We start from the raw sequence: 13,800 nt of genomic DNA on the forward strand, positions 1-13,800 counted from the left end.
GTGACGTTTGTACCCCAGTTGGATTTTTCGGTCACGTGGGTGAGGATCTATGATCCCGTGACCTTTCGTGAAATCACCCTAGAGCGGATCCTATAGAGCGGATCCTATAGGGCGGATCCTATAGAGCGGATCCTATAGGGCGGATCCTATAGGGCGGATCCTATAGAGCGGATCCTATAGGGCGGATCCTATAGGGCGGATCCTATAGAGCGGATCCTATAGGGCGGATCCTATAGGGCGGATCCTATAGAGCGGATCCTATAGAGCGGATCCTATAGAGCATCTTCGATGGGAACTACAAATCCCAGGGTGCATTGCGCGCACTGACCCCTCCAGCGAGGTCACAGCCGCCTGTAGGTGGCCTCCGAAATTTTAAAAAGCGTTTTAAGGGCGTAACATGTTCAGGCAATGTTTATAATCTTGGATCGCATCGTTTCCATAAATAAAATGGATCGCCGTCGTGGTCAAAGCATTTGAAGCTGTTCCAGTTGGCGGAACCGTCGCGCCGGCGGCCAATGGGTGAAGAGGTCGCGGAAGTGGCGGTTGGGATTCAAATCAAGAGTAGGCGGCGGCGGCGGCGGCACAGACGCGTGGGGAGCGGAGCGGAGGGGTAAATACTGGGGCGTGGGAGCGGTGAACACGGGGACGTGGAGGTGAACACGGGGAGTCGGGGATAGACACGGGAAGTAGACAGACACGGAGCGGGTAGACATGGGGGGTGGAGGTGCGGTCGCGGTCTAGAGAAGCGGCGGCTTGGAGACGGGAGTTTAGAATGACTGAGGGTGATGTGTGTGTGTGTGGGGGGAGGGCGAAGTGTGTAGGGAGAAGGCGAAAGGTGTGTGCACGGGGAGAGGGCGAAGGGTGTGTGCAGTGGGGGGGTTTGAGTGGGGATGTGTGTTGTTTAAAGGCTAGAGGGGGTGTGAGGGGTTGGGTTGCGCGAGGAAAGATCATTGGTTCCAGAACGACGTAAGGTTGATTGGTTTTTGATTTGTTTACCCATTGCCTTTAGTCTATTTCCCTAGATATTCACCTTACTTGTATGAGAATTTGGGATGTGAGAAAGTCTTGCCTCTTCTAAAGTAAATAAAGCAAACTATTGTTGGTGAATAAGATCCTCTCCGAGGATCCTCCAGTGCTTCTACGCAGTGGCTGTGGAAAGTATCAGATTCAGATTCAGATTCAATTTTAATTGTCATTGTCAGTGTACAGTACAGAGACAACGAAATGCATTTAGCATCTCCCTGGAAGAGCGACATAGCAAACGATTTGAATAAATAATAATAAGTGTCGGGGGGGGGTGTGGTGATTGGCAGTCACCGAGGTACGTTGTTGAGTAGAGTGACAGCCGCCGGAAAGAAGCTGTTCCTCGACCTGCTGGTTCGGCAACGGAGAGACCTGTAGCGCCTCCCGGATGGTAGGAGGGTAAACAGTCCATGGTTGGGGTGAGAGCAGTCCTTGGCAATGCTGAGCGCCCTTCGCAGACAGCGCTTGCTTTGGACAGACTCAATGGAGGGGAGCGAGGAACCAGTGATGCGTTGGGCAATTTTCACCACCCTCTGCAATGCCTTCCGGTCGGAGACAGAGCAGTTGCCATACCATACTGTGATGCAGTTGGTAAGGATGCTCTCGATGGTGCAGCGGTAGAAGTTCACCAGGATCTGAGGAGACAGATGGACCTTCTTCAGTCTCCTCATGAAGAAGAGACGCTGATGAGCCTTCTTGATCAGAGTAGAGGTATTGTGGGTCCAAGAGAGGTCGTCGGAGATGTTGACTCCCAGGAACCTGAAGCTAGAAACGCGTTCAACCTCCGTCCCGTTAATGTGGATGGGGGTGTGCGTGCCGCCTCTGGACTTCCTGAAGTCTACAATGAGCTCCTTGGTCTTCTTGGAGTTAAGGGCCAGGTTGTTGTCAGCGCACCATGCTGCTAAGTGCTGGACCTCCTCCCTGTAGGCCAGTTCATCGTTGTTGCTGATGAGGCCAATCACCGTTGTATCATCTGCATACTTGATGATGGTGTTAGTACCATGTACAGGTGTGCAGTCATAGGTGAAGAGGGAGTAGAGGAGGGGGCTCAGCACACAGCCCTGTGGAACGCCGGTGTTCAGGGTGAGGGTTGAAGAGGTGTGCTTGTCTAACCTCACAGACTGGGGTCTGTTGGTTAGAAAGTCCAGTATCCAGTTGCAGAGGGAGGGGTCGATGCCCAGGTTACCGAGTTTGGTGATCAGTTTTGATGGTATAATGGTGTTGAATGCTGAGCTGTACTCGATGAACAGCATTCTTACGTAAGTGTCTCTGTTGTCGAGGTGGGAGAGGGCGGAGTGAAGTGCCGTTGAGATGGCATCCTCCGTACTCCTGTTCTTGTGGTAGGCAAACCGATAGGGATCCAGTGTGGGGGGTAGGCAGCTTTTGAGGTGTGCCAGGACCAGCCTCTCGAAGCACTTGGTGATGATGGGGGTAAGTGCAACTGGGCGGAAGTCGTTGAGGCTTGCCGCAATGGAGTGTTTTGGCACTGGCACGATGGAGGTGGTTTTAATGCAAGTGGGGACAACTGCTTGGGCAAGTGACAGGTTGACAGGTATCTTGTCTTGAAATATTACCATCTGGTTTGGGCACTGCTCTGCCCAGGACAAGAAGTCTCTGCAGAGAGTAGTGCGTTCGGTGGAAAGCACTATGGGAACTTCCCCTGCAGGAACTATACATCAGGAGGTGCAACTCCAGAGCCAATAAAATCATGGGAGACCCCTTCCACCCATGCAACGGACTGTTCCAGCTGCTACGGTCAGGCAAACACCTCCGTTGCCATGCTGTGAGAATGGAGAGGTTGAGAAGGAGTTTCTTCCCAGAGGCCATTCGGACTGTAAATCTCACCAGGGACTAACTTTACTGAACGTTTTTCCTTCCAATATTTAATATGTAAAAGAATGTGTGTGTGTTTATGATTCTGTTTATAGTTTGTTTGCTTGTCTTTTTGCACAAAGTCCGCGAGCATTGCCACTTTTCATTTCACTGCACATCTCATATGTGTATGTGACAAATAAACTTGACGACTTATCAGAAGCTGATTTATCTGAGTAATACAGCATTTGCTGTTCATTTCATAGTAATATAACTTCCATAAAGCCAGTAAAAGAGTCAACAACATTTTTATCCATTGCTCCACTTCCCTATCTGGTATACTGTTGTCAACTATTTTATTGACCTTATCTGACAGCCTAACATATCAGCATCTCTGAGCCTGGAAGTACAAAATTTGGCAGATTACCTAATTTGAATTGCTGTCCAGTGCGTTCTGGGCAATATATGTTGGATGAGACTGGTCTGAAATGGTCATCTTTGTTCAATGTCCCACCCATGTGGACATAATGCTCAGTTGGGGTGACAATCTTTTATTTGTACCAACATCTGGACGAGATTAGAACTGTAACCCTTTGCTTTTGCTGCTTGTCTCCCTTTCCCTTTTATGCCAGACCAAATGCTTACCACTGGTCAGAACCAGAAATTATTGTTGATTTAGACTTATACTTTAGAGAGACACAGCCTGTAATCAGGCCCTTGGGTAAGCGGCGACCAACTATCGCCAAACTAACCAAGGACAATTTTATCATACATTCAAATTTTATCGAAGCCGATTAACCTATAAACGTGTACATCCTTGGAGAGTGGGAGAAAACTGGATATAACCTATTCAGGCGCAGGGAGAACATACAAACTCTGTACAGACAACACTGTAGTCAGGATCAACCCCAGATCTCTGGCGCTATAAGGCATCAACTCTACTGCTGCGCCACTGTGCCCCGTCTCTTGCTCTGAACTTGTCTTGCTCACAAGATCCACCATATGCTCACTGAGCTTAATCCAACTAAACTGATAACTCATGTCTGATGCTTCCTAGTGGTTTGATAGTAGTCATAGTGTGCTGTACCTGGATTGCGCGCAAAACAAAGCTTTTCATTGTATCTCTGCACATTACAATAATAAACCAATACTTCCAGTTGTGCAGCTGCTGTTTCACAGCTCGGGTGACCTGGATTAATTCCTTGCTTCTAGTGTACCTGAATGACATTTGCATTTTTTTTGTCTCTGACCATCAAGCACCCATTTTCACGATTCCTACTCTAATCGTATTTTATTCTTCCCACAATGCCATCAACTGCACATTGCCACTGTTGGCTTTCTCTCACATTCAAAGTCCAGTACTATGATACAGTGAAAAGGTTTTGTTTTGATGCTGTCCAGGCAAATTATATCATACATCAGTACAGTATGTAGTGAAAAAGAAACAAATTAACAGTGCAGAATAGAATTACAGATAAAGAGAAAGTGTAAATTAAAAATGGTAGATTAAAAGGTATGTAACTAGATATTTTGGTATGTTGGGAATTCATTCCTAGCATATGAAAGGGCTGTTCAAGAGTCTGATATCAGTGGAAAATAAGTGATTGTGGTACAATTATGTGATTTAAAAGATACTTTAGCATACTGTGGGAAAGAAGGTGTTCATGACTGCTAGTATGTGCTTTCAAGCTTTTGTATCTTTACCGGAGTGGCGAGAGGTTGGGTGGAGAAAATGACTGGTGTGTGGATCTTGAATATGTTGACTGCTTTCCTGAGGCCGCATGAAATATATTTGTGGGGTGGAGGAGTGGGTAAGGCTGGTTTGTGCATTGACCTGTATTCATGAAACTTTACAATTTCAAATGATCTTGTGCATAGCAATTGCCATACCAAGCTCAAGCTGTAAGGAATACGGGTAGCATGTTTTCTATCATGAGTCTGGAAGTTGGTAAAAGTCATTGGAGACATGCTGAATTTCTGAAGAAGCAGAAGCATTGATGCGCTTCCTTGGCCATAGTGTCAAAATGGTTGGAGTAGGACAATGTTTAGGCCGATGTTTACACCAATAAACTTGGACGGTATCAACCATTTCCACCTCGGCATGATCGATGCAGACTGGGTTATGTGCTACAGCCTGCTTCCTGAAGACTGACTAGCTCTTGCTGATATTGAGGGAGAGGTTGTTGTCTTGATACCATGCTACTAATCTCTCTAACTCCATTGTTCTTAGATTCTGGATTAGTTCCTGTAGATTGGAGGGTAGCTAATGTTATCCCACTTTTCAAGAAAGGAGGGAGTGTGAATGCAGAGAATTAGCCTGACATCAGTGTTGGGGAAGATGCTGGTCGATTATTGTAATCATTTGGATAGCAGTAACAGGATCGGTCCAAGTCAGCATGGATTTACGATGGGGAAATCATGCTTGACAAATCTTCTGGAAATTTATGAGGATGTAGCAAGAAACACATAACATTATTAAGGGATTGGACACGCTAGATGCAGGAAACATGTTCCCGGTGTTGAGGGAGTCCAGAAAAAGGGGCCACAGTTTAAGAATAAATGGCAGGCCACTTAGAACTGAGACGAGGAAAAAGTTTTTCACACAGAGTTGCATTTAAAAGAGTTATATAGAGCTCTTGGAGCTAGCGGAATCGAGGGGTATGGGGAGGCGGCAGGAACGGGGTACTGATTGTGGATGATCAGCCATGATCACATTAAATATCTTTACTGGCTCGAATGGCCTACTCCTGCGCCTATTGTCTATTTTTCTCCTCTTCTGTCATAGTTTGAAATCTGGCCCACTATAATAGTGTAGGAAGGAACTGCAGCTGCTGGTTTAAACACAAAAAGCTGGAGTAACTCAGCGGGTCAGACAATATCTCTGGAGAATAAGTGACGTTTTGGGGCGAGACCCTTCAGAGTAAAGAAGGGTCTCAACCTGAAACATCACCTCTTCCTTTTCTCTGGAGATGTCGTCTGACCTGCTCAGTCACTCCAACTTAATGTGTCCCACTATAATAGTGTTGTCTGCAAACATGTAAATGGAGTTATAGCAGAATTTGACCATAGAATGTCTAAAAGCGGGAGAACAGTTGCACGGTGCCCGTGTTGGGAATTATTGTGGAAGATTTTGGTTCAGATCCATCTTTGGATGAAGATGTATTGTGCTGGTTGGCACAGGTCTGTCATTGTATACAAGAGGTTCAATAATGAGGGCACAAGTTTGGGATACAGTGCGTGAACATTTTTGTTGGCTCTAACAGCACTTTTAATCAGCTCCTTGAGAGTTTGTACAGGCACATGATTTGCGGAATTGCCATTCCTGCTACGGTCTTCCTCAGATTTTGTTAGGGCACTTATGTGTGAGTTGGAATTTATTATATTAGTGTTGAGGTTGGACTGAGGAATTGTGTCTATCCTTTTGGATGAGATATGGGGGGGGGTATTGAGAAATGTTTTTTGAAAAGAATGCGTTTAACAGCCAATGTTGCAACTTTGTGAATTGCTTGGTCAAAATAAAACACTTCATGCGAGTAGTTCTTTGACTGTAATTAGGATTGGATATACAGCCCTTTTTGTTCTCTTCTTTAAAAAAAAATTGCCTTGCTGAAGAAATTGTGGGATAAGTTGGAGGAATATGAGAAGCTAAGGAATTAGTTGCAGGCATTAATTCATATTAGAACCCATCTACAGAAATTTATACAGACGGCTTTGTAAACATACTGTCCACAGAGCGCAAGGTTCTGGCCCACAGCAGAAGGCTTGCTGTTCAAGACATGGTTTGCATGGCCATGAGACATTGGGGTACAAGCAGTTCTGCAACAAAATGTTTCCATAACACTAAATAGATTTAATGTGAGAGATAAACTACATAGTTTGGGCTAAATTGGCAATTGTGGGTCAAATTTAATTTAGATCTGGAACAAGTGGAACCTAACAATTTACTTTGGCAAATGACATGCAGAAAAAAACGAGGCTTGCAAAAACAACAGTTGTGCGACCTTTTGTGTTTTTAGCTTGCAATAACAAAAATTATTTTAAACCTGTTGAATTTAAATTGGTGAAGACTCTTTTAGAGTCATAGAGTGTGGAAACGGGCCCTTCGTTCCAACTTGCCCACACCGGCCAACATGTCCCAGTTGCTCTAGTCCCACCTGCCTGTGTTTGGTCCATATCTCTCCAAACTGGTCCTAACCATGTACCTGTCTAGCTGTTGCTTAAACATTGGGATAGTCCCAGGCCCAACTACTATGGCAACTTGTTCCATACACCCAGCACCCTTTTTGTGAATATGTTACCCCTCAGATTCCTATCAAATCTTTTCTCCTTCACCTTGAACAAATATCCTCTGGTTCTCGATTCCCCTACTTTGGGCAAGAGATTCTGTGCATCTATTTGGTTCAGATCCATCTTTGGATGTAGATGTATTGTGCTGGTTGGCATGGGTCTGTCATTGTATAAGAGAGGTTCAATAATGAACGCACAGGTTTGGGGTGCAGAGTGCACTGCACGTATGAACATTTCTTGTTGGCTAATTTTTTTAAACGTTTATTTTATTTTTGAATATTTTAGCCGCTAAACCCCGCTAACCCTATTGACAATAGTTTTTATAATTTTTCTGTAAAGTGAAATTTCTTTGGAATGCAGCTGTTGCTTTATAGCAGAACTACCTTATGCAATTGGCCCACATTAAAACAGGTATCACACATTCAATTGTTGTTTTATATCATTTTGGTACGAGATTGATAAAGAAAGCGAATTGTATGTTAGCTTTCATTGCAAAAGGATTTGAGTGTAGGAGCAGGGAGGTTCTACTGCAGTTGTACAGGGTCTTGGTGAGACCACACCTGGAGTATTGCGTACAGTTTTGGTCTCCAAATCTGAGGAGGGACATTATTGCCATAGAGGGAGTGCAGAGAAGGTTCACCAGACTGATTCCTGGGATGTCAGGACTGTCTTATGAAGAAAGACTGGATAGACTTGGTTTATACTCTCTAGAATTTAGGAGATTGAGAGGGGATCTTATAGAAACTTACAAAATTCTTAAGGGGTTGGACAGGCTAAATGCAGGAAGATTGTTCCTGATGTTGGGGAAGTCCAGGACAAGGGGTCACAGCTTAAGGATAAGGGGGAAATCCTTTTAAAACTGAGATGAGAAGAACATTTTTCACACAGAGTGGTGAATCTCTGGAATTCTCTGCCACAGAAGGTAGTTGAGGCCAGTTCATTGACTATATTTAAGAGGGAGTTAGATGTGGCCCTTGTGGCTAAGGGGATCAGGGGGTATGGAGAGAAGGCAGGTACGGGATACTGAGTTGGATGATCAGCCATGATCATATTGAATGGCGGTGCAGGCTCGAAGGGCCGAATGGCCTACTCCTGCACCTAGTTTCTATGTTTCCAGATGCCACTTATTTTATCACTTGGCACATTGCACGTATGTATATATCCCAGCAAAGGTGTTTGAACATGCAGAGGTGTCTTGTCCAATGTGGTCCGGTATAATTCAATGAAACTATTTGTCAGACTCAAAATATTGAAGTAACCAATGTCTTGTAGCGATTGAAAGTATATTGTGTTACCTGACAGTATCTTAATCCTCAAAAGTATAAAAACTTGATGTAATTTGAGTTTGGGGCGATTTCACTGAGAGGGTTTCCAAGTGAATCTCTGTAGTGATGGATAAAGACCTTCATATTGACAACTTCAGTATCTCTGAGTGACCTGGTTCCCTGGTCAGAACGACGAGCATTCATGGATAATCAAAGAGAATGTTCTACAGTTTTTTTATTTTAAATGGTACATGGAATTTTAATTTCTGAACAACTAATAGGCTAATGTGGTCTCAAAGATTACTTATTCTTCACTGCATCAATGTCAAGTGTATATTGTAATGGTCTGGAGATACGTTTTTGTCTTTGTATTGAACCAAGAAACGTGAATAATTCTTTCATTTAGAGGTTAAATTATTGAATTATTTGAAAGTAGTTCATCAGTAAAACAATAGTTGAATCCTAGGACAATGGAAGATTTGTTCTGCTTAGTGCCCACTCATATTTAGTCACTCAAAAAAAAAAGTGCTACTGTGACATTCAAAAACGCAGTTTACTTTGTCACAAGTGCCAGAGTTCTAACTGAAATTTGCAGTGGGTGGTAAATGCATGCAGCCCCAACTTGGATGTATGAATATAGGCACAAAAAGCTGGACAGGCAGCATCTCTGGAGAGAAGGGAATGGGTGACATTTTGGGTCAAGACCCTTCTTCAGACCGGTCATTATTGTGCAAAGTACTATTGATACAGAGCCATATCATAATAAATACTTTAATTAGAATACATACAAAGACCATTGAAATGAGTACTGTAGGCTCCGAGTCGTAAGTAGAACTAACTAGCATGGCGGTGGTGTGGAAAATCTGACATGGATTATGGATCGGGTCATCAGCAGCAAAACCAGACTGATCAAATCAGCAATACTGTTTGATCTACATCCCCCTTCTTAGGCTTTTGCCCAAAGGGCAAACATAAAGCATGCAGAAGTAATATGTATATAAAGCTATAAATATTAACTATCATCTACAGTAAAGTAATGGAGGATATGTTGCAAGTAATATAAGTAATGTTGGTTATATTAGTCCAAGATCTGCATCCAGACATAATCCCCGTATCTAGCCACAGGCTTGCTGACCCGTCCTGCTAGTGTACGGTATAGGCCTTCAGCTGTACCCCTCGCAGGAGATGTCGCCACAGGCACGGCCTCCATCGGGAGTTTCTTAGCAGGCAACGACTCAACCAGCACATGTTTCGCAGGGGATTTGTCGACATGCTTCACAGGGGTCTTCATCATTGGCACCAGCCCCATTGGCAGTCCTTTTGCAGTTATAGGAACAAAGTCCTGATCCCAGAACTGCACGCCGTTTGCTGTCACGTGCCCATTCAGATAATAGTTTCCATCCTCTGTCCATATCACGTAATCTGCATAATCATACTGAACCTGCCTCAATGGCACCGGATCATTTACTGGCAGAATTTGTCGTCTGTTTCGTCTGCTATATTGAATCAAATAAGTTTCGCCAAAACCTCCTCTCGGTCCGCAAGAACCTACCTGACCTCCCGGTGGCTCAGCACTTCAACTCCCCATCCCACTCCGAATCCGACCTTTCTGTCCTGGGTCTCCTCGATGGCCAGAGCGAGCAACACCGGAAATTGGAGGAACAGCACCTATATTCCGCTTGGGGAGTCTGCAGCCTGCGGGCTTGAACATTGAATTCACCCAATTTTGTTGGCCCTAGCTGTCTCCTACCCTTCCTTAGCCCTTGGGCTGTCTCCTCCCATCCCCCAGCCCTTGGGCTCCTCCTCCTTTTTCCTTCCTTCTCCCCGCCACCCCCTATCGGTCTGAGGAAGGGTTTCAGCCTGAAACGTTGCCTATTTCCTTCGCTCCATAGATGCTGCTGCACCCGCTGAGTTTCTCCAGCTTTTTTGTGTACCTTTGAATCAAATAAGACTTTGGTTCCGGACACACCTTCTTGACCATGCCCATTTGGTCATACCCCTTCTGGGATGGAGAGGACCACCTGGTTCTCTGACAATGGTTTAAGAGGACAACTAGAACGGTTGTAGTACCCCTTCTGTGTCAGTTTTTCACGCTGCAGGCGCGCCCGAACCACCTGGGGTTCGCAGACTTGTGGCTGGGAGCAGCTGGAAGAGTAGCCCTGGTCTGTCTGGACATGTTGCTGAGCTGGCGAACTGAGTATGGGATCACGTGGAATGGTGCAGAGATTGAGAAGATCCAAGAACACGTCAGACCCGGCCCTGCTGGGCTTCTCCATGAGCTCCTTTGCACTGCGAACAGCTCGCTCAGCCAGACCATTCGACTGGGGGTACTTTGGACTGCTGGTGATGTGCTTAAAATCCCATTCCTTTGCAAAGTCCTTGAAACGCTGGCTTGTGAATTGGCCACCATTATCAGACATGAGTGTTTGACGTACCCCATGGACCGAAAAAGTTTCTTGACAACTGCTGCAGCGGAAGCAGATCGATCTCAAACCACCTGGAGTAAGAGTCAACCAGGACCAAGTATTGGTTGCCACGCCAGTCGAAAATGCCAGTAGCTACCATAGACCACTGCAAGTCAGGAGCTGGGTGCTGCAAAAGTGGCACTTTCTGTTGATGTGGAGCCATGCTGTTGCACAGCACAGGACTGCATCCTCTGCCGAATCTAATCTGACATGGCAGGCCAGAAAACCATGCTCTTTGCTCGTTGCACCGTAGCTTCAGAACCAGGATGACATTGCGTCTACCGTGCCAAAGCACTTCTGTTGGAGAGAAGCCGGGACTGCTTCTTTTGGCCGTTTTTTGCTAACCCCACCTTCGATGGCCAGTTCGTCTCGGACAGAAAAGTAAGGCCAAACAGCAAGCGGAAGCGAATGCTGGTTGCCAGGCCATCCGTGATTGATGACTGAGGCGAGCATCTGCAGGGTGGCATCTTCTGTCGTGCGAACCACCAAAGCTGCCAGATGTGAAGGAAGTGAAATCAATTGTCTTAAGGTCAAAAGTGTTCATTTCTGATGTGTTCTGGGTGCTCAACCTCCTGGGAGCACGGGATAAGGTGTTGGCCAGATACATGTGCTTACCCTGCTTGTAAGTGAGAGAGATATTGTACTTCTGGAGCCGCAGCATCATTCTCTGCAGCCGTGCCTGCTTGTTTAAAATGGTAACCAAAGGTTGGTGGTCAGTCTCTATGATAACAGCCTTGCCAAAAATGTGATTGTTGAACTTAACACATGCAAAGACCACTGCCAGTAAGTCTCGATCTGAGCATACCTCGTCTCCGTGTCCGTCATCGTCCTGGAAGCATAAGCAACAGGCTGCTCTTGTTGCACAGTGGACGTACTGGGATGCGTCACACGTCAAAGTAACAGGTCGATTGACATTGCAATAAGCCAGGGTTAGTGGGCACGACACCTGACATTTAAAAGTGTCAAAAGCATGTTGCTGCTGTTCGTGCCATGTCCAGGCAGTGTCTGTGTGAGTAAGCTGCTGCAAGGGAGCCGAGATCTCGCTGAAGTTGGGAACAAATTTTCCAAGGCAATTAACCATGCGCAGAAATTTCTGCAGGCCTGCAACATCAGTGGGTGTGGACATTTCGCTAACAGCCACAGACTTAGAAGGATCAGCTTTGAGACCATCAGCCGTGGAAAATATGCCACACGTAGCTCACCTGGTTAACACAGAACTGACATTTTTGGGGATTCAGTTTTAAGTTCACTTCCCTGGCACTCTCGAGTACCTTCTTCAAGTTGGCATCATGTTGTTCCATGTCTTTGTCACTAACAATTATATCGTCCACAATGATCGCACAAGGGTATCTGTCAAACAGTTGCTCCATGGAGTTCTGAAACACTTCACTGGCTGAACTGATACCAAATGGAATGCGCAAAAATCTGTAGCAGCTGAAAGCAGTGCTGAAGGTGGTACTCATGAAGGAGCTCTTGGTGTCTAATACAGAGAATACCGTTGGATCACCCATGTGGGCAGCTACCTCCTCCACTGTACGCTTGGAGTGATGGGGGCATTTTGAGTGCTGTGTTCAGTTCCCTCGGATTAATACATATACAAATCTCCCGTTTATTTCTCTTTGTAGCAGCCACCATTGAGGACACTTAAGTCTGTGTGTTATGAAACAGACGATGACTCCAAATGCCACCATCGTGTCCAGTTCGGCTTTGACCTGGTCTCTCGGTTGCGGAGGTGGGGGTGGGTGTGGCCTTCGGCATCACACACACACACACACACACACACACACACACACACACACACACACACACACACACACACACACACACACACACACACACACACACACACACACACACACACACTAATCCCCCCCCTCCTTGATATATTAATATTATTCATTCGCTCTTCCTCCATTCCCCACCCTATCCACTCGCACATAGCCCCAACTGCGCAGGAGCGGCCGGGGGAGGGGGAGGGGGTGGGGGGGGGGGGAAGAGGGGTAGAGATTGAGGGGTAGGGAGCTTGCGACGTCACAGGGGAGGGTTGGTCCCCGAATGCAATAATCCACCACTCACCCACAGGTCCCAATACTCACCACTCCCTAGAGAGGGGAGAGGAGAGGAGGGGGGGCGGGTGGTGTAGAGAGGGAGTGGTGGTCGAGAGGGAGGGAGGAAGGGGGGGACAAAGGCGGGGGCAGGTGCGGAAAGGAATGGGGGGGTAGAGAGAGGGAAATGGTAGAGAGGGGGAAGTGGTAGAGAGGGGGTAGGGAGAGAGGGAGGGGGTAGAGACCCCACCCCATCTCCCTCCTAATTTCCCTCATCCTCCTCCTCTCACTCCCTTTCCCCGCCATATCACCTACCAGGCCGTAGAGCAGCGTCAGGGCCTGGAACTCGGCCTGGTTCTCGTACTCATCCCACCCCTGGCTGTAGACTGCAGCCGTCAGCTTGGCTGCCACATGATCTCCAGTCCAGGCCCGACTTCAGCTCCGGGCTCGTCCCTGACCCCGTCACGTCCTTGGTTCAACCGGTGGATTCTTTTTCGGCACTGGTCCCGGCCCCATGCCAAGCCCAGAGCTCGGCCCTTACTCCAGCTTCAGGCTCTGCTCCATCCCAGGCTGAGTCGCAGGGCTTGGCCTGTGGCAGCAGCTTAACCACCAACCCGAGGACGCCGAGCGAGGCCACGGGTCGGCGTCGACCCGAGGACCCGACTAGCGATGGATTGATTTTTTTTGTGTTTGGAGCGCTTGAGTCCCCCTCCCGTGCGGAGTGTCATGTCGTGCCTCGCGAGTTGATTGTGACGGCAGTCGGAATTTTTCTTCTTCAAAATGATAACATTGAAAACTTTAATATTTTGAAGCTGTTAGTAACTTGTTAAATATAGATTAAAATACGATGGTAAGATATTTATCCGGCCGGTGGAAAAAATGTGAGTAGCATGTGTGAAAATG

General features: G+C 46.5%; 1 protein-coding gene across 1 annotated transcript in view; it reads left to right on the forward strand.

Annotated features, from left to right (window-relative positions):
• The first annotated feature begins 610 nt into the window (after window positions 1-610).
• bub1bb (BUB1 mitotic checkpoint serine/threonine kinase Bb) overlaps window positions 611-13,800 on the forward strand; it is a 74,328-nt gene continuing 61,138 nt past the window's right edge. The window contains 1 exon segment of the mRNA XM_055640851.1: window positions 611-653. The gene's annotated coding sequence lies outside the window, so the exon portion shown is untranslated.

Source organism: Leucoraja erinacea, chromosome 9 (assembly GCF_028641065.1).
Source record: "Leucoraja erinacea ecotype New England chromosome 9, Leri_hhj_1, whole genome shotgun sequence".
NCBI lineage: Eukaryota > Metazoa > Chordata > Chondrichthyes > Rajiformes > Rajidae > Leucoraja > Leucoraja erinaceus.